The 27,998-nt window shown below is 47.3% G+C and overlaps 1 long non-coding RNA gene across 1 annotated transcript in view; it reads right to left on the reverse strand.

Annotated features, from left to right (window-relative positions):
- LOC144826043 (uncharacterized) overlaps positions 1–27,998 on the reverse strand; it is a 766,049-nt gene that overhangs the window by 647,341 nt on the left and 90,710 nt on the right. Inside the window, exon 2 of the long non-coding RNA XR_013609677.1 lies at positions 7,736–7,890. This is a non-coding gene — a long non-coding RNA (uncharacterized LOC144826043). The remainder of the gene's footprint in view (positions 1–7,735; positions 7,891–27,998) is intronic.

Genomic DNA, 27,998 nt, shown 5'->3' on the forward strand with positions numbered 1-27,998 from the left:
GTGGTGTCGCTTAAGCCTCCCTCCACACAATCAGCACAGGCTGTGGTGGACCGGGGAGTAGCGACCAGAAAACAAGTAAGAGCACAGAAATGTAATTTTAAAAACACATATTCTCACAGCAATAGGTTTTTAAAATTGTTAAAACGAAATAGCAGCTTGCAGAAGTGTAATTTTAAAAACACATATTCTCACATCAATAGGTTTTTAAAATTGTTAAAAACGAAATAGCAGCTTGCAGAAAGGAGTGGAGGAATTACAAATTCACCACACCCTATCACTCACAATGCAATGGTTTAGTTGAGAGGTTCAACAAAACCTTGAAGCGCATGATCAAAGGTCTCCCAGAAAAGCTTAGGTGCAGATGGGACATCCTTTTGCCCAGCCTTTTATTTGCCTACAGGCAGGTTCCTCAAAAGGGTGTTGGTTACAGCCCTTTTGAACTTTTGTTTGGACATCCTGTTAGGGGTCCGTTGTGTCTGGTGAAGGAGGGATGGGAGTTACCTCTCAAACCCCCTAAACAGGACATAGTGGGCTATGTACTTGGTCTCCACTCCAGGATGCCAGAGTATATGAAAAAAGCAACTAAAAACCTTGAGGCTGTCCAGGAATTGAAAAAGGCCTGGCATGCCCAAACGGTTGTGTTGACTGTTTACCAGCCAGGACAGAAGGTGTGGGTGTTGGAGCCTGTGGCCCCAGCAGCCCTCCAGCACAAGTGGAGTGGTCCCCATACAATTGTTGAACAGAAGGGAGAGGTTACCTATCTGGTAGACTTTGGAACTCCCAGGAGCCCCCATAGGGTGCTTCATGTCAACAGAATGAAACCATATGTTGACAGAGCAGACATCGGCTTGCTCATGGCTACTGATGAGGGACAGGAGGAAGAGTGAGATCCACTCCCTGACCTGCTCTCACAGAACTCTGATGATGGGTCAGTGAATGGTGTAGCCTTGGCAGGCAGCCTCCCTGCCCAGCAGCAAGCTGATTGCAGACAGGTGCTCAATCAGCATAGACATATGTTCTCTCTGACTCCAAGTCAGACTACCTGGTGCACTCATGAAGTGGACACTGGGGACAGTCTGCCTGTTAAAAATAATATTTGCAGGATACCTGACCATGTCAGGGACTGTATCAGGACTGAAGTCCAGAAGATGTTGGATTTGGGAGTTATTGAACCTTTAGATAGCCCTTGGGCTAGTCCAGTAGTCTTGCTGCCTAAACCTCACACCTAGGGTGGTAAGAAAGAGATGAGGTTTTGTGTAGACTACAAGGGTCTCAATGCAGTCACTAGGACTGATGCCCATCCAATACCCAGAGCAGATGAGCTTATAGACACTTTGGCCTCAGCCAAGTTTCTGAGCACATTTGATCTGACTGCTCTCAGATCAGACTAGCTGAAGATGCAAAGCCTAAGACAGCATTTTCTATCCCTAGTAGGCATTACTAATTTGCCGTGATGCCCTTTGGTTTGAAGAATGCACCTGCCACTTTTCAAAGGTTGGTGAATAAAGACCTAACAGGCCTGAAAGACTATAGTGCAGCATATTTAGATGATATTGCTGTCTTTAGCTCCACCTGGGAGGATCACCTGAGCCACCTGAGAAATGTTTTGGAGGCCCTGCAGAAAAAAGTCCTAACTATCAAGGCTACTAAGTGCCAGATAGGGCAGAGTCAGGTTTTGTGCCTGTGCCACCTTGTTGGCGAAGGCCAGGTTAAACAATTGCAGAGAAAAATCCAAACCATCATGGATTGGGTTGCTCGGTCTACCAGACTCAGGTCAGAGCTTTCTTGGGCTTGACTGGGTACTACAGAAGATTTGTCAAGGGGTATGGATCAATCGTGGCCCCCCTGAATGACTTAACTTCCAAGAGAATGCCAAAGAAAGCTCAGTGGACAGTTAGCTGTCAAAAGGCATTTGATGACCTGAAGCAGGCCATGTGCACTGTTCCCATTCTGCAAAGTCCTAACTACTCCAAAGAATTAATTGTCCAAACAGATGTATCTGAGTTGGGGGGTAGGGGCTGTGTTATCACAATTGAATGATGAAGATCAGGACCAGCCAGTACCTTTTTTTAGCAGAAGGCTGACTCCCAGAGAGAAACGTTGGTCAGCTATTGAGAGGGAGGCCTTTGCTGTGGTTTAGGCGCTGAAGAAGCTGAGGCCATACTTGTTTGCCACTCACTTCACTGTTCAGACAAACCATAAGTCCCTATTATGGCTAAAACAGATGAAGGGTGAAAACCCCAAACTTTTGAGGTGGTCCATTTCCCTACAGGGGATGGACTATATAGTGGAACATAGACCTGGGAGTAACCATGCCAATGCAGATGGACTCTCCAGATATTTCCACTTAGAACATAAAGACTCAACTGGTCAAGGTTAGTTTAATGTCCCTACATTTGGGGGGATTGTGTAGGAGAGTAGGATCTGCTTCTTATGTTTATCTCCACTTTTCTGCTGGTGTTTCACTGTTTTCTGACTTTAGTCTGGCTGGGGCCCTGCTATCCAGGACCCCAGCCAAGCTGCTTCCTCTCTAAATTGATTCCAAGTACTTTAGATACAGTCCAGTTTGGCTACTGGGGTACCCTTATGAGTCCCTAGTATATGGTACCTTGGGGACCTGGGGCATAGGTACCCCAGAGACCTACCAGGGGCTGAAGCATGTATTATGCCACCCTTGGGAAGACTTCCAATATGCCACCACAGGTCTGCTACTGCAGCCTGTGTAAGATGGTGTATGCACCCTTACTTAGATATAGGTTCCCTATATCTACCTTGTATCACTACACATATAAACCTATCAGTCACCCCTATGGCAGGCCTTATCAATCCTGAAGGCAGTGTGCTGGGTTTTGTGTGAGAGGGTGCCCATGCATGAGCAGGACCCCTCTGCAGCCTTCGGAACCTATTCTCTGGGGCTGTTCTGTGATGCAGCCAGACCATACACTCTTAAGTGCATTATAACCTCGCTGTAAATGCTAACTTTGGCTGCAAGGAAACATGACGTGTTTGGTGTCAAACACTTTGGAAACCTACCTCCCCCCCCCGCCAGTTCTGGCGGTGGGAGTAGAATTCCACCCTTCTAGAGGAAGAGACATGTACACACCGGTATACCCTGTACCAGTTTAAAAGAACCCTGGCATTACAAAATGGATGCTGCAGCCACAGATACGAGTCTGGCCTCCTGCTGCTGGGCGAAACTCCGGCAGGGGAGGCCTGGACAATAGGTTTCCTGTCACAGGGAGGTGTCACCACCTCCCAGACAGGCTTTAGTGTATTGGGGCTGGGTGGGTGCACTCCAAGAGTGCTTTGAAGTCTGCACTGGGGGCACATTTGATGTCCCTGTGCATAGCCCAGTTCAAACCGGTTGCAGAGGCTACCAGCCCCTGCTCTGGTGCAAAACTGGACAAAGGAAGTGGGTGTAGCCACCCATGTTTCCAAACCCACCCATAGGTGGGTCCCCAGAGTAAATGCAACCCTTTCCTTGGGTAGAAGAAAGGAACCCCTGTGATACTGTGATACTGAATCCTGGAACTTCGACGATCTGCACGACGCTGGATGACTGAAGAATCGTCCTTGGAATAAAGGAGTTACTCCCCTGCTTGGCAGACCCCGGGCACCTTTTCCACTGAAGTTTGCTGGTCTACACTCCACGAGTGTTCCGTGAGCCGGCCCTTTGTGTTTTCGCTCGAGGTACCTTCGCGATCCCTAGTCCACTGACTGGTGGCTCCCTGAGAAGGCAACTTTGACTTTCCTTGGGCTTCCCTGGTTGCTCCAGACGTGCCCCGACTCTCCACCATTTGGTGAGTCCCTTGGACCTTGCTGGTCCACACCGAAGCCTTTCTTCTCTTTCTGCATGCGTTGTTGTTGTCAAGGCTTGTTGGGTCCAATCCAGTCACCGATACCGCAGCACTCAACATCCTTCGTGGGACAGTTCGAATGCAGCTCCTGGTCCTCGTGGCTGCAGAGTCAAGCTTCACCTCTTCAACCTGAAATCACCCGACATTGGTGGGGATTTGTCTATCGTGCCCCCTCTGTTTTCAGGTTCTTCTCATCGTCGATCCAGGGTTGGACCACACTGGACACTTTCCACTTCGACGGCAGCAGCACTTTGCAGCAGATCGCCATTGAAATCAACGACGATTCCCAACACCAAAAGAAGACACCTATGCTCCCAGCATCCCTGGGTGAGGTAACTCGAGTACTCCGGTGCTCCCGTGGGTGTTTGCTCTAGAACCCCTGAAGTCTAAAGGGGTTTGCTCAAAGTCCTCTCCTAAGTTTCCTTAATCTTTAAATTTCAAACCGTGACTTTTCCCATAGAAGAGAACGGCGATTCGCGGCTGTGTTCTCACACTGCACGCGTCACCCGTGGGTCCCCTGTGTCACTACCATGGGTGGTTACTTGTGGTCCCAGCGATTCTACATGCTCTAGGCTTTGTGTCTAGTCAAGTTGTGGTTTTTATACCACTTTAATATATGGTTTGGTACCCCCAAGGGCTCAACGTATATTGTGCAGCATTTACTGAGGTTATATTGCATTGAAATTGTGTACTTTGCTCTGTAATCACATAACGTGATTACTAGAGAGTGTTTAGTAATAAATACATATATTTTATATATATACCTTGTGTGGTTCTTTCATTTAGACATTCAAGAGGTTATAATCTGGTAAACAAAGCTGCTTTACACTCCTTCAAGACTTAGCCTGAAGGCTGCTCTCCATAGCTACCACTAGGATAGCTTTTAATAAAGGTTGTCTTTAAACCTATCTTTAATAAGGGTTGTTTGGACTGGTGCAAGGCGCCCACTAGAATAGTGGACAGCATATGCCAGGCCAACTTCTAACAGCGTTTGACAAGGTGGATTGGGGTACTTGCTCGAGATCCTTGGGAAGTTGGGGATTGGACCACGCTTTAATAGATTGGTTAAAATACTATATACAAACCCAGTGGTATGTGTACGACTGGGTCAAACCAGATTGGTGCAGTGGTTGTTGGAGGGGGCACGAGGCAGGGGTCACCACGGTTGCCACTGCTGTTTGCTCTGGCCATTGAGCCTATGGCAATATGGGCAAGACAGGAACTGGGCCGCTGGGGCATACAAATTGGAAATAGTATGCATCTTATTTCACTCAATGCAGGTGATGCGCTGTTTTATGTTACGTCTCCGTGTGAAGCCATACCGCACTTACTGAGTCTGATGGACAAGTTTGCGACCTATTCAGGACTGCGCATGGATAGGTGTAAATCCTTGGTGTTCCCTCTAGCAGGCCTGAGGGACAGTGAGGCGGGGGAGTTGCCTAGCCTGGGATTGAGATGGGAGACAGACCATTTTAGATGCCTAGGGGTGCAGGTGGCTCATGGGGATGCTAAGCTGCTCCAGCTGAATATGAACAGGGTGGTTGAGTCGCTGAGGCACTCCGTAGAATTCCGGAATACGCTGCCGCTGTCCTTAATGGGAAGAATAGCGGTGGCAAAGATGGTGATGCTGCCGAGATGTCTATATGCTTAGCAGAATGCATTGTGCCTGATTTCTGCGAAAGTGTTTCGGCAACTGAATTCTCTCCTGGTGACCCTGCTTTGGGCAGGAAAGCATAGTAGGGTTGCGCTGCAGGTGCTCCAGAAATGGTATGAGGGTGGTCTAGGAGTACCCGTATTTGATCTTTATTTTTATGCTGCGCACCTTCAGTATGCGGTACAGTGGTTGGATGAGGGTGATCACTGGGAAAAGCGTTTATTAGCCGGATGAGTGCAGCCAGAGGATCTCCCTAGGATTTCGATGGAGGGTGCTGGGGTAAGTGTGGAGTTGCCATATGTTGTCAGATAAATGGCCCATATATGGCAGAAATTTGTGGAATGAGTCTTGGGGCAGGCTCCCTTCCACCCGGAATTGTCCATCTGGCAGATGGTCCCTGTGCGCAGGATGGTGGAAAACATATCTTTCCAGGCATGGAGTGAGGGTGGCTGCATGGCATTGGCAGATTTATATATATATGATACCTACCTTACGTTTGAGGAGGCGTGTGAAGGGTTCGGTTTGGGACAGGGGGTGACATGGCCCACATATCCAGATATGCCCTGGACCACTGAGACCTTGGACATATTGTTAACATGTGGAGGGGGGTGCACATTGGTGTCTTTGTTGTACAAGGCTATGAGGGCAGACTCTGGGTTTTTGGAGCAGAGGGCGTGGGATGCTTGGATTGAGGACTTGCAGGTGCCGTTACTGGAGAGGGAGTGGGTCAGAATATTACGCTAACACGCAAGGTGTCTTGAAATGCCCGGTTGAAGTTGCTGCACTATAACTTCTTGCAAAGGGTGTATATGACTCCGGCGAGGCTCCATTGTATCAATGCCTCCCACTCGCATGATTGGCCTAGATATATTAGAGCACAGACTGGGTTCATGCATTTGGAATGGGAATGCCCAGAAGTACATCAGTATTGGCTTGAGGTAGTAGCACAGCTTCGTGGAAGGGTGGGAATTGCGCTGGAGGGTATGCCTGAGCAGTGCCTCCTAGGGCTGGTACGGCATTGCAAGAAGAGGAAAATGGCCAACAAGCTACTACAGTTAGCGCTGGTATTGGCTAAACGGAGGGTTGCCATTTGTTGGATGGGTGAGCGACCCCCTCTTTTGTAAATTGGATGAGAGACATGGGGGAGTGTCCCTTGACGAGGAACAACACATGAAAGTCTGCCGCAGGGACGAAAGGTTGGATGAGGACATAGCAAGTTGGAGAGAGCTACGCAGAGAATTGTTGAATTCAACGGAAGGTAGTGAACAGACTGCCGAGACTGATGGTGACGATAGTATGTAAACGTTTGCGCCTGTGTCACCCTAACTGTATATGATGCTGTACCAGCTGCTAAGCCATGAAAAGTGTAAAGTGTATTCAGTGGTGCTATGTGTTCGGGCCAGCGGTGTGTCTGCCTAAGTAGGTCCAGGAGGAGGCGGGGGAGAACGAGGGTGCAGTGTGTGGGTTTGGAAGGGGAAAGTGGAAGCGTCGGGAAAACACAGTAGCAGAAGGTAAGTGAGAAGTACAAGGAGCAGTCCTGAAGGCAGCATAGGGGTGCAAAAGGATGGAAAAATAGCAAAAGAGAAGGCTGCAGAAAATGGTGAAGGGCTTGAGAAATGAAGAGAGAGAGAAAGCCAAAACGGGGCAGGAGGAATACATTGAAATAGGAGTCAAGAGTTGGCAAAACAGGGCTGAGCTGGTAAAAAGAGGCAAAAAGGTCAATAGATAGCAAGAGGAGGCAATTAAGAATGCACGAGTGACCATGCAAAAGCGATAGGAAAAAGAGGCAAAGAGAAAAACGTTTAAAAACAGAATACAAAATACAGGAGTGCACAATCAGACACAAAAGAAACTCCATGCATAAATTAATATTTAAGATGCCGAAATCTGTGAGCCAAGCCCAAATTCGACTATAATTCTAGTGACACAAGCACCAGGACATAATGCGTCGCTGTGTAGGTACTTGTTCAAGCAGAAAAAGGCCCCGCCAAAGGTCTCCTTTGCCAAGAATTTGAGGATGTAAAAAACACTCTGTGGTTTCTATTCTTTAATAATATACTAATGGATCTCCAAACGATTCCACCATGGGACTGCAATATATCCCACAGAACTTTTAAGTGGATACTCAATAGGACAGTAACCTCCAAATCCAGGGATGATGACTTGAAAATAAAGCAACACAATAACAGTAGAAACTAATGACAAATTGGCACAACAAACATACCTGTTTTTATGGGTTACGTTTCAGACGCTCAGAAGAAGCGGAGGTAGCTCAAACCCAGCCTACCATTTTTGCTCCACACAGAATCATTTGAACAGTTTGTGTTAGTTGGCCTGCCATTTGTAATTGAAAGAAAAATGTTTTTCTTCCCAAAATTCCTAGAAACAAACATAAGAAACAGTTCATCTGCCATTCCAATATGTTTTAACAGCACTTATGGTATTCTATTCAGAAGATTTGTAAAATTCACTAACACGGTTTTAAAATGTATGGACCAATTGCACAAGTTACTTACCTTGGGTAATGCTCTTTCTGGTAGAGAGTCTAGCTACTTGCTGTTGCCTCACCTTTCAATTTGCCCCAGGCGTCAGACTGGATCCCGAAAAGATGGCACTGTGCGTCTCCGCACTGATGGCGTTCACTCTGGAAATGAAGTGTGGAGCCCATATATGCGACACCCTGTGTCCTGCTATCAGTTGCTTTCGAGGCTGTCTGTGTCCCATACACAGAGCCCCACCTGCTAATTGGTTGTGGACAACAGGATGTGGGAGCACACAGCTGACCTCCCAGGCAAGGCTCGCCCCTGGCATTCTGGGAAATGCAGTCTCTTGTAGCTCGCTCCAATATTTTCGAGTATTTCGCCAAGGTTGGCGCAGATAATGCTGATCTCTAGACACGTGTTTCTGGTTTATTAACCGTCATCAGTAGAGAATACAGGCTTGTACTTTGGGGTTTGCTGAGTAGGCTGTCAAATATTATATCAGGTCCGGTACCTCTCACTGGCGCGCAGGTGCTTCATCCACGAGCTCCTCAGCTCAATGACTAACGGGAGTACTTTAAATAGACAACAGGATGTGGGAGCACACCGCTGACCTCTCAGGCAAGGTTCGCCCGTGGCATTCTGGGAAATGCAGTCTCTTGTAGCTTGCTCCAATATTTTTGAGTATTTCTCCAAGGTTGGCGCAGATAGTGCTGAACTATAGACATGTGTTTATAGTTTATTAACCGTCATCAGTAGAGAATACAGTCTTGTATTTTGGGGTTTGCTGAGTAGGCTGCCAAACATTACATGAGGTCCGGTACCTCTCAATGGCGCGCAGGTGCTTGATCCACGAGCTTGTCAGCTCAATGACTTACAGGAGTACTTTAAATAGACAACAGGATGTGGGAGCACACCGCTAACCTCTCAGGCAAGGTTCGCCCCTGGCATTCTGGGAAATGCAGTCTCTTGTAGCTCGCTAATTGGTTGTGACCATTATACAGATCCCTAAACTTAGGATCCTATTAATGGATAGAGTCCACTCCCATAAAAGGGAAGATGGGAGGCTCAGTGAGGAATATGCAGCTAGCTAAACGCTCTAATAGAAAGAGCGTTACTGAAGATAAGTAACTTTTTCTTCAGATAGAGACCTCAAGTTGCAGATCCTCACCATTTGAATAGATACTAAAGCATTTCTGACTTGGAGGCAGGTCTGTGTATGGACTCAAACTTGAAAGTTCTGAAGGACTGAGTGGGCAAAATGCACTTTTCAGCAAACCTGGCTGTCCAGACAATAGTGCTAAGTGAACATATGGAGGGACCCCAATGTAGCTCCCTGAAATATGTCTATGACAGGTACTCTGCATGCTAACGTAGTGGTAGTAGCTTGGCCCGGGTAGAATGAGCACACAGTCCTTTCAGAGGCTGCTTGTTAGCCAATGCGTAGCAGATCTTAATGCAGACAATGATTGTAAGGAAATCCCTCTTTTTGCATGATTACCCCCAAAGTTTTGGACTGACGGTGCTGGTTTTTCAACTCTAACACTGCACTGAGGCCTGCTAACCAAAACATAAAGTGTATTAGTAAAGCACATGTTCACCACAACAGGTATCTTGGTGCTACATAACTGATGTTTATTGTTACCCAACTCAATGGTACTCATTTTATCGACTTCAGAAGGATGAAAGGCTGAGTGGACCCATCAGGATTTGAACCTGTGACCATGAGGTCGAACACAGGACCCTACTGTGGATGCATCAGTCCACTAAGCCATCAGACCTCAGTGCCAGTGTTCTAACTCCTTACAAATTTGATTTGAATTGGCTACCCCCAATTGGCCTAAGCTGATTTACTTATACGTCCCTAATATATGGTACCGAGGGTACCCAGGGCATTAAAGACAGAGTCCCCCCCCCCCCGCCCCAGGGCTGCAACACTGACTGTACCACCCTGCGTGGGACAGACCACTGCAGTCTGGAAGAGCAGTGTTAAATTGCTAGTTCGATTTCACCATTTAATGCAATGGCAAAACCCCCACTTCCCTTAACAAGTTATGCAAGTCTCCTAAGAATGGCCTATGGAGCACTGGGACAGGGAGCTATATCTTACTAACTAGGACATATATTTTTAATCTGTCCAAAAAGCAACACTTCCAACTTGTTGTTTTGCTGTGGAAAAGTTTGTAGTTGTTCCATTGGCTAACATTGTGTTGCCGGCTGACCCCTCAGCCTGGCTAACTTCTTTTTTAAAATGTATTTATTTAATTTATTTATTTATGTCCTCATTCTGCCAACTTTCTTGCTGGATTATATTCTGATCCCTCTGGGTCTTGCAAGGGAAGACCAAACCAAAGATCGAAAGAGGAGAAAAAAATAGTATCCCACAAGTAAACTGCTGATTCCCTTTCATACTGAGACCACCGGAAAAGAGGAGATACGATGCCGGACAGTGAGATTGGCTTAATCATAGGACTCACATTGTTTTCTCTCGCCACCTTATCAAGGGAGCCCAAATATTATCCTTGCTTCTTGGGTCGCATGCCTTGTCGGACTCACTTGTATGTATGATGTTTCTGAGACACTCAGTAAAACATGGAAGGTTTTCAGACTTCCATAGTCTGCAGATCTCCTGCCTTGCTAACAAGATTACATAGAACAAAAACTTTGAACTAACCGCTGTGAGCTGTACTTCTTCCTCCGAATTCACCCAAAGAAGATTAGGCGAGGGCTGTGGTTAATCAGTATTCCAATAACTTCTCCTAAAAAGTCACAGACTGAGTTCCAATAGAATACGATTTTAGGGCATAACATAAAGAAATGCACATCATCTGCGGCTACAAGCATACATCTTGGGCAGCTATATGTATTACTAGAAACCTTGGACAACTTCGCAGGTGACGATACACTCTATAGGTGGTAAATAGATGGTTACGTTTAAGTGGTGCTGGTTTTACTACTGTTCGTAAGATATCATGTGAGTGGCACCACATTTGCTTCAGATCTCCATCACCAAACTCTTTACCCCACCATGTTAGAATTTCATTTTCGATCTTCACATTCGTTTCCAGGAAAGCACAATACCAAAAAGAAATTTCCTTTGTCCACGGATCCGTTCTCATCACCTGATCGAATTTCGACTCCTCCTCCTCAGCCCAATCTTGTGTCGCCCACCAGGAGCTCAGTTGATAATATTTAAACCTTGTTAGCCATCCCTTGGTAAGATTATTTAAAGCTTCCCAGCTCATTCAATTTGATGCCTTCTTAAGATCTGCTCAATAACAGATACTTCCAGATTTCAAGGGCTGTCTAAGTTGATCCCGCAAACATTCCAGGGTACCCGGAGAGTCCCAAATCGGAGCCCATGACGAGAAATATGGAACCCTCAGTGTTTTCCTCACATACATCCACATATTCAATACGGACCTCAAGATCTTAAGCCGCACCTTTTTAAAAAACGTAGGGCCTCCGTATTTAAAAAGGAAATGTGGTCGACTTTGCAGAATGTCCACTAACATAACCTCAAAAAGTGACCGGGAAGGGGGGAGAGTTGGGAGGTGGGTTGGGATCAGTTAGTGGGTTAGAGTGAGTTTTAAAGTTAGGATGCTTGGTATTATTGATCTCAATGTCATGTTATTGGCCGCTCATATGAAAATACCTCTAATGCTGCAACGGCGGACGACTGACGAATTACATTTGTAAACCAGTAGTTATTCCATGGTCAAATATGTATAGTGTATAGGATGAGAACAACAAAAACAAAATACCGTATGTATTGCAAATGATCCTACTTTTACATGGATGAGGTGTTTCAATAAAGTATGACTGACTGACTGAATAAAGTATGTTAAAAAAAAGTAAGCCAATGGATGACTTATCTGTCTTGTTAGCAAGCATGCAAGCATTTTTGAACCGAAAGGTATGGCAATAGGCTAGTAAGTCTGGAAGCGCCAAGCCTCCAACCTCTAGCCTTCTCCTTATTTTTTTTCCAGGCTATCTTAGGGCCCTTGGACACCCAAATAAAGCTTCCTATTTTCCCCTGGAGTTTAGCTATACCTTCCTTCTGAAAGACTAACAGAATAGTGTTGAACAGGAAGATAATTTTTGGGAGGATAATCATTTTTATAAGGTTTACCCAACCATAGATATTTAAAGGTAAGTTCCCCCATTTTAACAGGAGCCCTGCTATTTCCTGACTAGCTTTCATTCAATTCGTTTTTGTAACATCCTCCATCTTCTGGGTAATTAAAACCCCGAGATACCGTAATTGTGTTTTTGCCCCGTGACTCGGCAGACCCTGATAACATTCCATTATCTCAGTTTTGCCTGTATTTACTTTATACCCAGAAACTTGGCCAAATTACTCCGCCTTCCTTATCAGATTGGGGGTTGCGTCTTGCGGATTGCTTGTAAACAACATTAATTAGTCTGCATATAATGCTAATTTGACTTCAAAATCATATGATTTAAAAGGAAGAATGGTGGTGTCTGCTCTAATCAAGTTGGCTAGTGGCTCTATATATAAATTGAAAAGAAGTGGGGACAAGGGGCAATCCTGTCTTGTCCCTCTAAAAATATGGAACCAATCTGACAACTCCCTATTTACTAACACTTTAGCCTTAGGACCGTAATGCAGATTTTCCACTGCCCTTTCCCTATTATGCGGGAAGCCAAAGCTATATAAAGACTCTCAGAGGTAAGCCCAATGCACCTGATCAAAAGCTTTGGCTGCGTCCACTGCTGCTATGGTTAGGGGTAAATTACGAGCCTCCGCTATGTCTACAACCCCCATCAACTGGGGGGTGTAGCTACGCTGAGCAGCGGAATGGCCGTGTGTTAGACCGGCTCTGCCGGCCGAGACAACAAAATCTGTGTACAATCCGACAAAGACACGCCGGACTGTCCGTGTTGGGCTACTAGGGCTGCTGTATAACCCCCGGGACCTGGTTTGTAAATTTTAGCAGCAGTGCTGGCAGTGTTCACGTAAATTACATGATCCGGACCTGAGGCCTCCTGGTAGACGCGAAGCCATGACCTGGATTTTAGGAGAGCCGAGAGTGAAGTGCTGCAGCTGCAGGATGGATACTCCTAGTGCGCGAGGCTAAAGTGCGGCGAAGTCACGATCCGGAAAACAGACCCATCCCACCACACGCCCTTCCCTGCAGGATCGTTCCTGGTAAGAGCGGAGACTGGTGGAGGCGCTAGGGGGCGCACAGCGGGATGGCTGCCTGACTGAGCGGCTCCGCCGGGCGGATCAGACAAACCAACAATTGGGTTGTTAAAACATCCCTATTTCCAACTTGAAGCATGCGGGAGTGCATGAGAACCTAAAGTGCACAATCGGAGCGACTCCACCAGCAGCGGCGAGCTCTCGTTTCAGCCGTAACAGCTCCGGTGGGAGAGCGGGGGACCTGCGAGGACATGGCGGCTGACCGGCCGGATAGACGCTGAGGTCTGTACACTTGCAATGCGCCGCGTGCCTGCATGACCTACACCGCCAAACGTCTGGGGCATATCACTGTAAATAACGAACGACCCCCGCCACAACGAACTGTGATAGATGCATGCGCGAGGAGAAGGGACAGGCAGATGACCAGCGCGCAAAATGGCGCCGCCGATACCGCTCCATTAACGGTTCTCAAAGGCACCTAAGGGCATACTGGAGTCCCACGCACCACGGTGTAGCTCATGTGTCTCCTAATGTTACAGCAGCAAGTTGATGAGATCTCCCCACACAGTGCCACCACATATATGACTTTTAGCTGGGTGACTGCAGCATAAACATAGCAACTCACAAGATGGCGCCGCCCGTACCTCCTGTAATGTCCTGGCTGCAAGCTGCTGTTTCTTGCACTATTTCAATTGCTCTAGTTTTATTCTGAAGCCAGGCTGGTATGTCTGAATGATCCTGGAGACCTGAGAAGTGGGTCCTGTTACCCTCACACTTCAAGTTGGCTGGTAGTGTCGATATTGCGCCACTGCCCCTCCCCTAGTGCGAGCATGCTGATTGAAAACGGCGAATCGCGATCAGACCCTCACAATAGCTCCGACATCACCCTGTAGCCCCTGCTCGCTGAACTAGGGCTCTACCACCACTTCTCTGATTGGGACTCGGAGAGATTGCCCGCTACTTACAAGGAACAAGTATCCCACGCGAGGAGAGCTTAACTACACCAAGTGGCGCGAACTGAATTTGCACGTGTAGCACGGCTTGAACCTCGCTATCCACGCTGAAGGCGGCTCTCCACTGTCCCACCCTCACCACCTATACGCTTTTCAGACTATTATTAGTGGGTGTCCGAGAACGACTGGCGTTTCTACAGGATCCTCCAAACCACAAAGGAATTCACAAGTGAGAACCAGTACCGTGCATAGCTGTACTCCACCGGGTGCTTCACCTGCATTCAGCAATTATGGGCAAGCCGGACAGACAGCAATCAAAAATAAATTTTGAGACATGTAAAACCCCGAAAGGTCAGGCGGAACCGGTGGAAGAAGATGCGGCATCAGGTAGCTCAGAAGAATGCAATATGGTGGACATTCTCAAGGCCATTAAAACCAACCTGCAAGAAATTAATGGCAAACTGGACAATTTGACGGGGCGAATGGATAGAATGCATGCCAAAATGGAGCAACACGGGGAGAGACTAGATGACGCCGAGAAACGCATATCAACGGTGGAAGATGACACACATGCCACCACCACCAAATGCACAGGCATGGAGAAAGTACTGGAAGTAATCAGAGTCAAGGCGGAGGAATTGGAAGCGAGATCGCGTCGCAACAACGTACGCATCGCAGGCCTTCCCGAGACGACCAACACGGGACGCATGGAGACATATATCGAACAATTATGTAAGGATGTCTTTGGAGAAGATTCCATGTCTCCAATTTTCATCATCGAACGGGCACATAGATCTTTGGCGCCCAAACCTCCAACAGGCGCAACTCCTCGGCCTATAATCGCCCGTGTCTTAAACTACAGGGACAGAGACACCATCCTGCGACTCGCAAGGGATAAAGGCACCATCACCTACCAAGGTAATAAATTGGACTTTTACCCGGATCACACATACGCGGTGCAACAGGCTAGAAAAGAATTTCACACCGCCAAGGCCAAGCTCCGAGACCTGCAAATACCATATGCCATGCTCTATCCGGCGCGCCTCAGAGTCACATGGGAGGAGAAGCCGATCTTCCTGACAACCCCCAAGGCAGCCATGGACTTCATTAAAAAGGTAGCATCCAAGAGTAAAAAGGGGAACAACAGGGAGGACACACATGAGCCTGAGTAAAGGTAAGATGTCAAGCTACTGCTTTGCAAGGTGGGAAGTGCATTTTTTCGAACACTGGATGCCTTGCTGAGGGTCCCCCCTCACCAAAATAAGACAAGTTAACTGGAAGGTTGATGCACATTCAGCGAACATTGACGAATGGACAATACCTGTTTGAGCTGAACTTATGAGACACACCGCAACACAATCTTGCAACCATGACAAGTGTATCGTCACCCTAGTACTGCCGCTATGAAACATGTGTAGACTTGCACTGAGGTAACCAGCAGATAAAGCCTGATACAAAAGGTGCGGTGAGGTACATTGCAGCTGCCACAGGGCTTCCACACATGGTAACGGTTGCAAGCCTCGGGGTAGATGGGATCCCGAAAGCACCCTATCCGTTTTACTGCTGGATTATTTTTTGAGCTGGTAACCCACACTCTGAATTTATACGATCTGATCTGCCCCCATCCTTTAAGTAGGGTGGTGGAAGTGTATCCCCGGCGGACCTCCACATGGGAGATCCCCACAAAGTTATGGTTTCCGAGGTTGTTCCTAGGGCTACATGGCTTCGGCAAAATTGGGTTGCTGAAGTGGGTGGGTATGGGGGAAGTTGGGGTTTTGTTAAATCGACAATGCCAGGGCATTTGAGATGCATCGCTAATTCCCAAAATGTGTATCAGGTACAAGGCAATTATGATCATCTGTGTTTTGTAATGAACAATGTGCCTATAGATTTTCTGATGAGATTTGTACAGTTGTATTTCACATCACTGTTACGTTATGGCTGGACATAGTGAACTAAATTTGTTGACTTGGAACGTACGGGGCATAATTAATCCGAAAAAGACTAGACAGATCATCGCAAGTTTGGATAGGCAGCACATAGACATTGCATTACTGCAGGAAACGCATATAGCTCCAACTATGTGCAGAAAGATTGGGACGAGATGGGCTGAATCTTGTTACTCGTCCACATATTCATCTTACTCCAGGGGGGTAATGACATTGATAAGAAAAGGTGTTAAGTACAAAATCCACAGGTCCGTTTCAGACCCATATGGTAGATATGTAATAGTATCTGGAATGCTCCGTGGGCAACCCCTAACACTGGTAAATGTCTACGGCCCGAATGTGGATTCCCCTGAATTCTTTCAGGAGCTTTGGAATCATATGACGGAATTCACTGACACGAACATCATATGGGGGGGGAATTTCAACGTTGCATTGAATGACACTCTAGATCGTTCTGGAACCTCCATGGAACCACATAAACGAGCTAGAGGTAAGATACAAGACTTAATGGATACTTTCCCCCTAAAAGATATCTGGAGAGTCAGAAACCCGGTGGTTACTAATGCCACTCACATAAACGCAATGTATGGTAGCTGGTCCAGGATAGACTACTGGCTGGGTTCTGATAATGTATTGATGTGGACAAAACATATCGCCACGCTACCTAGGACTATATCGGACCACAACCCGGTCATGTTACAGATACAAATACCACACTACACACCCCCACCATTTAGTTGGAGATTCAACGCTAAGGCGCTTCTAGATCCTCTAAATGCGGATAAAATTACCACAGCCATCAAAGAATATTTCCACTTTAATGTAGCATCGGTCGAGGATCCGGGCACACTATGGGAGGCATTTAAAGTGACACTGCGGGGTGTTTGTATTGGCGCTAAGGTGGGGATATTGCGCGATATCAGAGATCAGATAGAGAAGTGTGAAGTAAAAATAAGAGCTCTGGAAATGGAATATGAAAGGACGCAGGATGTTACTATTCTGGGGGGCCTCAGACAAGCACTCACTGAGCATCAAACATATGCCGCAGATGAATTAAAGTATGTTACTAAACGACCCTTAGCCAAACAATATGGGGAGGGTGGAAGGCCAGGCAGAGTGCCTGCATCGAAAATTTGCGAAGGGAAGGCAACACAAGCTGTGACACAGATACGGGACGCAGAAGGCACACTACTGACGCAACCGGCAGATATACTCCGCTGCTTTGTAGATAGCTATAGCGCATTGTACACCTCAAAGCAAACACCACCCCCGGAAGAAACATTTGACTATTTACGCGATATTGCCATTGCCTGGCTATCAGACCGGCAGCGGGAATATTTAGCGATGCCCATCACGGTCGAGGAGGTGACAGACATTATTCGCTCACTACCAAATGGTAAGGCACCCGGCCCAGATGGGTTTACCTGTGAATTTTACAAGACATACTCAGAAATTCTGGCTCCACATCTAGTAGCCATGTACGGTAGTGCCTTTGATCAAGCCACATTACCATCATCCCTGCGTGAAGCTGTGCTGATAGCACTCTTGAAGCCCAACAAAGACCCAGACCTTTGTGACTCTTACCGTCCTCTATCACTGCTGAATGTGGACTCGAAAATACTGGCCAAAATTCTGGCGGTCAGATTACAGCCCTTGATGACTAATTTGATATTGCCAGACCAAGCTGGTTTCATACCCACAAGGGCAACCTCCCACAACACCAGAACATTGTTTGCAATGTCCCATTATTTAACACCTGACACTAAGGCGGTGGCGGTTATGCTCGATGCCGCCAAGGCATTCGACTCGATTGAATGGCCGTACCTGCTCAATATGTTACACCGCATGGGCTTTCCCGCACGGTTCATAACATGGATATCGCTCCTTTATACGAATCCGGTAGCCAGGGTGCGTGTAAATGGCTATATCTCAGACCCCTTCCATATCAAACGAGGCACGAAGCAAGGATGCCCTCTCTCGCCCTTGCTATTTGCGCTTGCATTAGAACCACTTGCCTGCATCATTAGACAGTCCCACAATCATTCAGCTCTACATTTCCCAAGTTGCCCTTTGCATATATCCATGTACGCGGATGACATGCTACTATACATTAGAGACCCCGAACAAAATTTGAACCCAGTACTACGCGAATACATTAAATTTGGCAGACACTCTGGCTTGCAAATCAATTGGGAGAAATCATCTATAATCCCCCTTACTAACACCACAACAAAACATGCAACGGATTTCCCATTGGATTGGCAGACTGACCCGGTCCGTTATTTGGGGATCTGGTACAGCAGAGACCCTGTGGAAATTATCCGCACAAACTATGGCAGAGTACTGGATAAAATGGAAGGGCAAATCGACCGGTGGATACAACTGCCACTGTCGTTGGCTGATCGTATAGCCATAGTGAAAATGAATATCCTCCCCAAGCTCCTGTACCTGTTTAACAATATACCGATAACACCCCCGAAAGCGGTGTTCAAAAACGTAACCTCGCTGGCTCTCAAACTCATATGGGCGGGTAAACAAGCACGCATAGATTTGCAGACTCTGACGTTACCCTACGAAAGAGGTGGCTTTTGTGTACCTGACTTTTATCTGTACTACCTCTGTGCTCAGGCACAGTATGCCACATACTGGTACCATGAGGTTCCTTACTTAACACACACAGCGGTGGAGGAAGGGGACGCCTTTCCAATACCACTGACCGCAGTACTTACACACAAATGCCCGCCGTTGCACACGGCAGACATCAACACGGTTGACACAACTGCGGCCGCTTGGAGATCACTTGGCCGGTTGACGCACAAAATGCCACTTTATGCGCCAGCGTTACCGCTGCATCACCATCCCCAGATATCTGTCACTAGCGAGAAGGTGGGTATGGATCTCCTAAAACAGGCGGGCATTGACACATTTGGGGACCTCTATCATGAAGGCGTCTTCAAGAACATAGATGCTCTGTCTTATATCAGCAATCAAACCACACTGTTCCGTTTCACGTATTATAGATTGCAAAGAGCAGTCCGGGATCTTTACCCGAATTACCCGGCAGAACCCCCCTGTTTGGAAACACTACAATGCATTATCACCTCCTCGAATTCGACACACCTAGTTTCCAGATTGTACAAAAAAGCCCAGAGCGAGATCCCATTCACTTCCACTAAAGCATGGATGCGATGGAATGAGGCATTACCAAACCCACTGACTGAAAAAGAATGGTACACTGCATGCGCGCTGATTAAGTTGCTCACTCCTAATGGTAATTTACGCATACTACATCTAAAATATCTCCACCAATCATATCATACCCCATTACGTCTCCATAAATTTGGACTACGTGAGGATGCTGGCTGTAAGCGTTGTGGGGAACAGGACGCTGACTTTATACATCTGGCCTGGTCCTGTCAGAAAATACAAGATTACTGGGGAAAAGTAACTAAACTGCTGAAGAACATGGTGGGGGTGGAGATTGAATGCTCTATAAAAGTGTGCTTATTAGGCCTGCTCCCTGGGGTCAAAGCAGGGAGACGTAAGTACTGTGCGATTTCTCTGCTTTTAGCCAAGCGGCAAGTATCCCAATGTTGGGGAAGCACGAGAGTACCAGACACGAAACAGTGGATGAAAGATATGGCGCACTGCAGAACACAGCTCGTGACTTATGAGGAGGAGCTGCCAGCTTGGTCTAGGCCAAAAGACTATTGGACTTATTTGACGAGTTATTTGCAGACTTTGGATGCCCCCGACACTCTATGAACACTGATACCACGAGCACCAAGTCGCTTTGGATTTACTAAGTGAGGCATATGTACTAACTTGATGCAACTTTATGAACTGTATTGAATATGGCACTGAGTTTACGATATCTTACAGGTTGGGAAGAAGGATGCGGGAATGTACTGGTATTGTTGTATTACCATTTTTGATGGTTGTACTTCTTTGTTTCTGAAACTCAATAAAAAAGAATTTACAAAAAAAAAGAGCGGAGACTGGTGGACCCAGCGATAGACGAAGAACTGCCTTGCGGAGCGGCTGAAGTGCAGTGGCAATACGGAGGAGATCGAAGATTAAAGGAGGATTGCGGCGAGAGCGGCGGCGCTGATACCAGCATATGTGGACACACTGAGGTGAGGTGGATTGGTAGCGGCTTCCCCTGGTGAGCAGACAGGACATTGGGAGGTATCTGTGAAGGGCTGCTACGGAGCAGATGAGAACGGAGATTGCGCGCCCACCATTTTGGGGGAAAACTGCTGCGACCTGAGAAACCGAACTGAGAACACTGCAAGCAGCTGGTGCGGCAGCCGGGGAGTATATTTGTGGAGGTCTGAATGTCACTGGTGCCCATAACCCTGGTAGTCACACTGTGGTCATAACTGTAGATCGTGGAGCCTGCGTGCTTGCTGGATATGTGATAACTGCAGGGGGCCACGGGATGAACAGGTTGGAGTAGATACGGGAAGGTTGAGAGCCTCCTCCCCCGCCTCCCTAACAAGCCACAGATTCAGTTTGGTCGCCGGCGGGCTGAGAACCCCTATGGTGTGGTTTTAATAGGTTTGAATACGCGTGGCAATGCTCTTCGTATTTATTCTTAGCACGGAGTGCACGCAAGACTGCTGAATACCTGCCTTTAATTTGGGTGCTAAGTGACCTACATTGCCAAATACTACTATGGTTGGCGGCACGTGCTGGGGAGGCTGCCGCAAATAGCCAGTAGTAATCGCTAAAGATCGTGAGTGCACTGGCGAAGAAGAGTATATGCAATACAATAGAATCAGCAACTACCCTGCCAGGGTATGTTTTATGGTCCCCTAAGGGATCCTTAAATGTCAATAGATGGTGACAAAGTATGTATCAGAGCCAAATACACATCATACAAGGTTCATTTACTTTTTTTGGATTTATTTATTAAATTTGTATGAAAAGTTCATCTGGGTCATTTAGGTTGACATGAGTTACATTTAACTCCGTATATCATATAAGATAGGAAAAAATAGACAGTTTTTTCACAATGCATTGATTGAACCAAAAGGAGTTCATAAAAAATATATACACATCCCACATACTCCCAGATACATCCACTAAACTCACACTCACTTTCAGACTCACCAAATACAGATATACACGGTCACATATATCTATTCATAACATTCATAACGGTGCATCAAGGCCTGCAGAAAGAATATCATGTGGCTGCATAGACAAAGGTCAGGTTATGGAGGCATGTGGGTAGAAAAGAAATAGTTAACAGTAACTAGACTTTTGCCATCCACAACGATCACGCCGACGCGCGTTTCGGTGTTGAGCCTATTAAGGCTGCACCTTCATCAGGGCGTTGATGACCAGGGGGCGGGGACTCACACACAGTTTCCGAGCAACACGAGGAGGGTAAATGCCAAGATGGATAACAAGATCTCCCGGCGTCAACAATAGATAGATATCTGTGATGAGGAGTCCTCTCCTACATAGACGAAGACAAAGGCTTTTTATGCGCAGGTGGTTCTAGAATCTTTAATCAGGCCAAAGTTGAAAAATGTTCGATATAATTTAGGATCGAGATAGTCTTTCCTGGGGCTGTTGGTGTGCGGAATTGCTCCAGTCTGAAAGATCGACTTCTTTCTCTGGGTGGGCGGCTTTCAATTAGGTCGGTAGCTGTCTTCAATAATTCGGATGGGATATCTGGTTCCCGGGGTTATGGAGGAACCGCGTCGCGGCGTGTTCTTCAAAGGGCAGAAGAGCGGGGCGGCCGCAGTCAAAGATGTGCCGGGGGCTTGATGTGCATATAGTGAGTTAGGGCTCTAAATTCAAAGGCTCCACACGGACCGCGGGGTGGCGTCCTCTCTCGGAGACAGGCTAGCAGACTAGAAGAGTATATGCCCTGTGCAAACATAGAGAGGCCTGGGCGCAGGGCCTGGAGAGGTGCCTGCTATACGTGCGCCGGATTTGCTGAACTTGGGAGTGGCGGTGGAGGGAGACATAGTCTGGGCACGTCGGTGTCCCCTGCATTGCGGCAATAGTTGTATTGGGTCTGATATCTCACCATGGGTAAGCCTGAGACAAGACAGCCGAAGATCAACTTTGATCAAAAATCCAGTAAGTCGGCGGACAGTGACACGGGAAAGCAGGAGCTGTCTGGCGGCTGAGCGGCGGACAACCCCCCGGCAGAAGACATAAGGGAAATGTTTAAAGAGCTTAAATCTAGCCTACAGGGCATAGACTCCAAGATGGACTCACTGGCAGAAAGGATGGACAGGATAACAAGCCGCGTTGGAAAGCAGGAGGGTCGCATTGACGGGCTGGAAACAAGAGTAGCGGAGACGGAGGAGGTTAAACGCACATGGACAAGAAATTGCGAGAGATGGACGGAGTACTACAGCTGATTAAACAGAAGAATGAGGACTTGGAAGCTAGGTCTAGACGCAACAATATATGGATCACGGGTGTGGCAGAATCGTCAGACATTCAAAATATGGAAAAGTACGTGGAAGAAATGATGGGAGAGCTGTTTGGACCTAATTTCTCGGCTGTGTTTCTGATCGAAAGAGCTCACCGGTCGTTGGGGCCCAGGCCGAAGCCGGGAGCGCCGGCGAGACCAATAATAGCTAGAGTCCTCAACTACAGGGACAGAGACACAATCCTTCGGCTCGCGCGGGAGAAAGGAGAGATCCAATACAAGGGTAACCATATTGCTCTATATCCAGACTTTACTCTGCAGGTTCAGACGGCTCGCCGGGAATTCATCCCTGCAAAGAAGATCTTTCAACAGATTGGCACCAAATATGCCTTGATCTATCCTGCAAAGTTAAGAGTACAGGGCCATGGGAAACCTGCCTTTTTTACAGACGCTAAGACCGCATTGGCTTATGCAAAGCAGCTGGCGAAGGAACATAAACAGGCTGCAACGTCAACTGAAACACGGATTGAAAGCGGCATGAGCGATAATGACAGAGATTTGACATTAACGCTGGATATACAGATAAGTCTATTGTTGAGCAATGTGACCTAGGGGTGTTATATCTCGTGTAGGCGCTAGTGCACGAGTTAGATAAGAGTGTGAGCGAAACTATGAATATGTTTTTGGGCACTGACTGTTTAAATGATTCACCGGGATGGGGGCCCCTGCGGTACACTGGGACGTAGGTGTTCTGCTGCAATCTCGGCCACCTCACCAAAAGTGTGAGGGAGGTTTGCCAGCGTCCTCATGTTCCCTCATGGGATGATTCCCTTCAGTTTCTGTTTCCTGTTTATATGGGTGAGGGTGGAAGATTCACAACCTAATTGGGGGGTTGGTGTGGGTGGAGGGGGGATGGGGAAAGTTTTGAGTTCTATTACCAGCCATATCTCATACTCCAGCATCAAACTTGTTTTCAAGTATTTGACATTGCTGTAGAATGTGACCCTATAGTGCGACTGGAAGTGTAATGTTGTTGATGACCACACAGATGGGAGTCCATGCTTGTAGACCTATCTATTACCCGTTGAAATTGTGAATACCGTAACGTACCTTTCCTGGAATATTAGAGGCTTGTATGACCGACGGAAGGTACGGTTAGTTCACTCCTATTTGACTAGACACGGGGTGGATATTTGTTTATTGCAAGAAACGCACCTGAGCCCTACTCTAACTAATTGGCTCCGACACAACAGATGGGGGAGATAGTGGAGGCCCCATACTCGAACTATTCAAGAGGCGTGGCCATACTACTCCGTAGGGGATTGATGTGGAAAACACACACCACGATCTGTGACAGTGAAGGGAGATACATACTGCTCCAGGGAATATGGTTCAACACTCCAGTGGTCATAGTAAATACATATGGTCCTAATGTAGATAATACGGCATTTTTTCCAACACCTCTGGCACCGGATACAATCGTTAGGCTGGAGGGCGGTCATGTGGGGGGGAGATTTCAATGTGGTCTTGTCCCCTACAGCAGATAGGCATGGTGCAGACAGAGAGCATCATCCCAAGGCTGCTGCAGTCTTATGAGATATAGTGGAGGAAGGCCATTTGGTGGACACGTGGAGAGCCTTACATCCACTAGACAGGGAGGGTACGTGTGTGACTGCACATAGAAACGCCTGTTTGAGGCTAGATTACTGGTTGATTACGAAGGATATACATTCCCTGGTTGCAGGGGCCAAACACCTCCCGCGTACATTTTCAGATCATGCACCTGCTCAGCTCACTTTGCGAATCCCTCCACAGTATGTGCAGCCGTTTAGTTGGCGATTCCCATCAAGGGCACTGCTGGATCAGGTGTTCCGTGAGGAACTACGGGAGAAACTGTCAGAATTCTTTGTGACAAATGAGGGGTCGGTGGAATCACCGGGGACACTTTGGGAGGCCTTCAAGGTGGTGACGAGGGGACATTGCATGGCACTGAGGGTGTGACTTCTTAGAGCCATCCAAAACAAACTATGCGAGTTGGAACGTGACCTAGTGGAGCTGGAAACAGAATATAGAGTACACCCTTCCCCTATCATTCAAGCTAAATTACGCACTAAGCTAACTGAATTCCAGGCGGAGGCCAAAAGGGAAACAGCCTATTTACACAAGTATGCGCAGGCTAGAAGATATGGGGAAGGTGATAGGGTGGGAAGAACGTTAGCTGGTCTTCTGCGCGCTCCGAGGAGGGCAGACTACATTACTGAACTACAGGAGGAGACAGGGGAGGTGATGAGGACACCGCCTGACATCATCCGGACTATGACCGAATTTTATAAGTCACTATATACTTCCCACACTAATCCCACTCAATCAGACATCACAGACTATTTGGACACCATAGCGTCAGCTTGGTTTAATAATGGAGCCAGGGCATACATGGAGCTTCCTATAACAGTGGAAGACATCAGACAGGTCATTTCTGGTATGCCGGCAGACAAGGCACCTGGTGCGGATGGGCTAACTGCAGCCTTCTATAAGGAATATGTGGATTTTGTGGCGCCTAGATTGCTCCAAGTATACTTGGAGGCGATGGAAACTGGAGCGCTCCCCCCCACTCTAAGGGAAGCGGTGATTATTACTATTTTGAAATCAGACAAGGACTCTACGAAGCCAGATTCGTACCGTCCCCTATCGTTAATCAATTTGGACTCCAAAATATATGCTAAGTTGCTCGCCGATAGGTTAAAGCCCATGCTCCCGCAGATAGCATTGCCAGACAAATCAGGATTTGTACCGGGCAGATCCACATCCCATAACCTCAGAGTGATCTTTGGGCTTCTTCACTACTTGGCCCCGCATGTTCGGGCGGCGGCGGCGCTATTAGATGCAACAAAAGCGTTCGATACGCTGGAGTGGAAATTTTTATTCGCCCTCCTGTCCCGACTGGCGTTTAGTCCTTTATTCCTAAAACAAATTCAAATTATATATACAGGTACAAAAGCAAGGGTAAAGGTAAACGGCCATATATCGGAAGCATTTGATATAACGAGGGGCACAAGGCAAGGCTGCCCCCTCTCACCATTATTGTTCGTGATAGCTACTGAGCCGTTAGCGGCAAGATTGCGCCAACACCACACGCACCGTAGTATCGGCTTCACCTCCAGAGGTCTGCTGATATCAATGTATGCAGACGACATGACAATCTACCTGACCAACTTCGAAGACAATTTCGATCCAGTGATGAGAGAGTTTATAAGATATAGCGGGTTAAATTGCATACAGATCAATTGGAATAAGTCAGTATTGATGCCACTGACTGATGATACCGAGAGGTGGGAGTTTGAATTCCCTATCCAGTGGAAAAGTAGCGATGTGAAGTACGTGGGTATATGGGTCAGTCGAACCATGCAGGAAATCTGGTTAGCAAATTATGGAAGGGTAATTGATTGGATGGAGGGTAAGATTCAGAGGTGGAAAACACTGCCACTCTCACTAACGGGGCACATAGCTATTACTATAATGGTAATTCTCCCTAAGCTGCTGTATTTATTTGTTAACATTCCCATGCCACGAAACACTCATTTCTTCAAACGTCTCCGAACCGGGATTAGGGAGTTGATATGGGCGGGATGTCAGCCTCGAGTCTCCTGGAAACTTTTGACTCTTCTGTTCTCACAGGGAGGTTTGGGAGCTCCTGATTTCGAGTTGTATGCGTACAGTGCGCAAGCACAGTATTTACACTACTGGCAGCATCCTACTCCCTACCAGCCGCATGTCGCTATAGAACTGGATATAGTGGCGCTCATACTGCTGAATGCGGCAGTCTACCACCCATACAAACGTCCACACGAGGACATAAACAAAGTTGAGACGACGAGCTGGGCATGGAGAAAAATTGCAAAGCGGGCTGGAGTCAAAGAACTATATGCGCCGGCCATGCCGTTGGGTGGTAATCCACTCATTGGTCCATTAACGGACAGGGCTGTGACTGAACGAGCTAGGACACATGGCCTAACAGTAGGTGGCGACCTATATCCTGATGATGTATTCCTGTCCATTCAGGGGATGTGTGGGACGGAGGCGCCCTCGCCATCTGACTTGTTATTATATTGTCAATTACGGGCAGCATGCAGAGCTAGATATCCAGAATTCCCACAGGCTCCGGCTCCGCTGCCAGCACTTGAAAATATATTGGCGAATGATTCCCCCAGGAAGCTGATCACCCGCATCTATAGCACTACACAAGAGACTTTCACTGTTGTGCTCCCCACATCTGGGGCTGATTGGGAGAGGGAGATGGACATAAACATTACAGACAAACAGTGGCAATTCTGCTGCTCCCAACTGGAACACCTATCACCCAATTACCAGCTAAGACTTATACACTTCAACTATCTACATAGGACTTACCGTACACCTACCCAGTTACACCGTATGGGTTTGATGCCGGACGCAAACTGTTGGAGGTGTGGGGCGGTGGGGGCCTCGTCTCCAATAGTAGACTACTGGTTGGAAATTATACGTCACATAGGGAGTATAACAGGTATAGAACTGTGGGCTGACCCGATGGTTGGCGCTGCTGGGATTGGTCCTGGATGTCCCCACGGCCTCTCGCAAGCTAACAGCTATGCTACTACTAATGGCCAAACGCCAAGTGGCAGTACATTGGAAAAAGTCGAACCCCCCCACGGTGGCGGGCTGGCTGGAGAGAGTTATATACTGTAAAGACCAATTGACAAATTACGGGGATCTGCTACCTAGCAGCTCCAGACCAACAGATATATGGCAGCCTTTGGTGGTCTGGCTGGGGCAGGGAGGGTCTGATCTTTGTGAGGCTGGACATGGAGAACGAAGATCCGACACAGGCTAGAGGGTACAGAGGTGGTACGTATGTTATTAGACTTATCAATATGGCTCTATATTTTGCTCCTAGATGGTGGGGGTTTTGTTGTGGCGGTAAGAGTGGGGGCAAAAGTCGGGTTATTTTATGCTGGAAGTTAACAGATGCAATCTAGTTATGCTTAGAGAGCGATGTGGCAGGGTGAGATGGGGTTTGGGTATGAGATGGTTTATATCAGTATTGTATCGCACTGAGGAATTTTGCTATTGATGTCACTAACAAGACTTACATTCTAAGTATGTACACTACTGTATTGCCGCCGGCCCCCCGGTTTGTCGGCTACATGGCTGTGTGATTATAGAGGCACTTCATACCGTAACATGCTGCCAGCCCCGGGGTTGTAGGCGCCCAGCTGTGTTATATGTGCGATACTTAATAAAGGTTTTTGGGGGAAAAAAATACAACCCCCATCAACTGAAATGTTAATTCATTAAGCTGTCTTCCTGGTATAAAGCCTCTTTGATTTGGATGGATGACCTCTTTTATGACCTTGGCCACACAAGATGCTATAACTCCGGAAAAGATCCTATAGTCCGTATTCAAAAGGGATATCAGTCTGTATGAATCCACCTTCTGCGGGTCCTGGTTTGATTTTAAAATCAAAGTTACTGTAGCTTCCGCACCGATGTATATCACATTGA

This window comes from Lissotriton helveticus, chromosome 1_1 (genome assembly GCF_964261635.1).
Source record: "Lissotriton helveticus chromosome 1_1, aLisHel1.1, whole genome shotgun sequence".
Taxonomy (NCBI): Eukaryota; Metazoa; Chordata; class Amphibia; order Caudata; family Salamandridae; genus Lissotriton; species Lissotriton helveticus.